This window comes from Electrona antarctica, assembly GCF_951216825.1.
Source record: "Electrona antarctica genome assembly, chromosome: 14".
NCBI lineage: Eukaryota > Metazoa > Chordata > Actinopteri > Myctophiformes > Myctophidae > Electrona > Electrona antarctica.
The window spans coordinates 4,101,895-4,104,362 of record NC_136795.1 but is presented as its reverse complement, the minus strand read 5'-3'; the positions used below and the strand labels follow the sequence as shown (position 1 = coordinate 4,104,362).

Genomic DNA, 2,468 nt, shown 5'->3' with positions numbered 1-2,468 from the left:
ACAAACTGACCACATTCCCGGTGCGCATTTCCGAACGCACCCTGAGTTGGGCATCTGATGATTATATATGAAAGAAGAAGAAGAAGAAGAAGAAGAAGAACAAGGGTTCTTTGTGTGCAAAGTAACCCCCCATAACTCTGAGTGTACAAATTAAATTAAAAAGTTTGAGAACCGCTTCTCTGTTTGTTCCTGAGTTGAGACCGAGGGCTCCTTGATTCTTTGATTTCATTTCGTCTTCAGTCTTATCGTCATTCGTAAAGCACTTTGTAGTTAACATCACTGAGGATTTCCCAGTAGCCCTACAGCTAGCTGGATTAATTGAGACATTCAGATATTGTGTGTGTGTGTTTGTGTGTGTGTGTGTGTGTGTGTGTGTGTGTGTGCGTGCGTGTGCGTGCGTGTGTTTGAGCATGTGTGCGTGCGTGCGTGAGTGAGTATGTGTGCGTGTGTGCGTGAGTGAGTACGTGTGCGTGCGTGAGTGACTCTGAGTACGTGTGCATGCGTGAGTGAGTACGTGTGCGTGTGAGTGTGTGCGTGCGTGTGTGCCTGCGTGAGTGCATGTGCGTGTCACATGTGTAGTTAATTTAGCTTGCTGAATGTGTGTGCAAACATGGAATAAATAAATGTCATTGAACAATAAGGTGAAGATAAAGGGCTCTAGACTAGAGTAGACAGCAAGAGATGAGCAGGCTGTGTGTGCATGGCTGCGTGCGTGTTTGTGCGTGCGGGTGTGTGGGTGTGTGTGTGTCAGTGTGTGCATGTGAGTGAGAGAGAGAGACTGTGTGTGTGTGTGTGTGTGTGTGTGTGTGTGTGTGTGTGTGTGTGTGCGCGCGTGCGTGTGTGTGTGTGCGTGCGCGCGCGTGTGTGCGAGAGAGTGAGAGAGAGAGAGAGAGAGAGTGGCTGATATAATGACGGATGCTCAGCTCACTCGACGTGCCCCTCCCACCTCACCTCCCCCTCCCTCCCTCCCTCTCTCCTCTTGTGGTCGTGTGTGCGTGTGTGTGTGCGCGTGTGTGTGAGTACGGCAGAGCGCAGCAGCAGCAGCAGCAGTAGCAGCGGTCCGTCCGTCCGTCCATCCGGGAGTTCCCAGTCTGTTGGACTCTCTGTGTGTGTACTGGGCTAGCTGAGGAGAGGAGGAGGACCAGCCCCGGAGGACCACCACACACACACACACCACACCAGGATGGATGAGTGCACAACACAACAACCATGATCACAGACGGCCCGGCGTCACTATAGAGCCGAGGGAGCAAACAACGAGACAGCCAGAGAGAGAGAGCAGAGGTAAGAAGGGGCGATGATGATGATCATAACCTGTTGTTTGTTTTCTTTTCCTCTTTTCTCCGTTTTTTCCCCCTCCCCGTGCTCATCGTGGATGTTCAGGGATGGAACATAGCAGATCTACAAGCGTTGTGAGCTTGTAGGTCTGATATTTTTGTCCCAAAAGTGCCCTCTTGTGCCTTCATGTTCAGGGATGGAACAATAGCAGTGTGGTGGTGGAAATGGAATAATTAACATCCGCCGCAAAAATATTTTGTGCCTTCCATACACACACTTTACACACATTTTTTTTTAAATGATGGATGGAAAAAATATATTTAATAGCCTATTAAAGCTTTACATGTAATTGGGGGAGGATGCGTATACTGTAGTGTACAGCCTGCCCAACCGTGAATTTTCTGAGAAGCGTGTATAGGGTGCAGGCTTCATGGTCTCTCATAAATATGCTTAGATTTGTTTTAATTGTGGCAAGCTTTGAAAAGCACCCTAAAACATTACATTATTAAGTTTTTGCTGCAGCTTAATTAACTCACCTTCACCAACAATTCTTTACTATAATAGTCTGCCAAAATATTAGCCTACAATGCATAGGCTATACATCAAATTAAGAGAATTGGCTTCTGCTGATATCTTTCCAGAAATAGAATGAATGGATGTAATTCGTGTTGTTTATACTTTGGTGACTCGGGAATTGTGAAACGTACGTTTTCAATATTATTAGCCCCTTATATACATTCATTCAATTATGTCTGACTGACTGCAGCTGCTGGCTGTCCAGCCTCCTCCAGGGTCCATGTAATCCAGACTGTGTTGAACTGTGAAGGCTTTGAGCGCCGCCTGCTGGCCGGAAAAAAGAGGCGACCTAAGGTGTTTGTTAGCCTTTGTCACTCTGCCAGAAGGCAGCAGCTGTACTATATCAGGTCATTATGAGACTAACAGTAAAACACCACGGTGTCTAGTCTAACCCATGTCAGGGGTGTGAGGATATGCCCTCAGTTTAAAACCTTTACTGCATTGGATGCCTAATTGTGTAATTGGGCAGGATGGAAGCAATTCATTAACAAAATTACACCGAATGTTATTCCTTCTAACATAAAACCAATGCAGTCGGTTTTTACATAACACTTTTGTTATGTTTTACCCCGTCTTTCATCATTTGTGATGAGCCTTTTTTGCCTGTAAGGCAA

At 46.3% G+C, this 2,468-nt stretch overlaps 1 protein-coding gene across 1 annotated transcript in view; it reads left to right on the top strand.

Annotated features, from left to right (window-relative positions):
* Positions 1 to 2,260: 2,260 nt before the first annotated feature.
* Positions 2,261 to 2,468, top strand: part of slc29a4a (solute carrier family 29 member 4a) — a 32,084-nt gene continuing 31,876 nt past the window's right edge. The window contains exon 1 of the mRNA XM_079519395.1: positions 2,261 to 2,468. This exon is cut by the window's right edge and continues 117 nt beyond it. The gene's annotated coding sequence lies outside the window, so the exon portion shown is untranslated.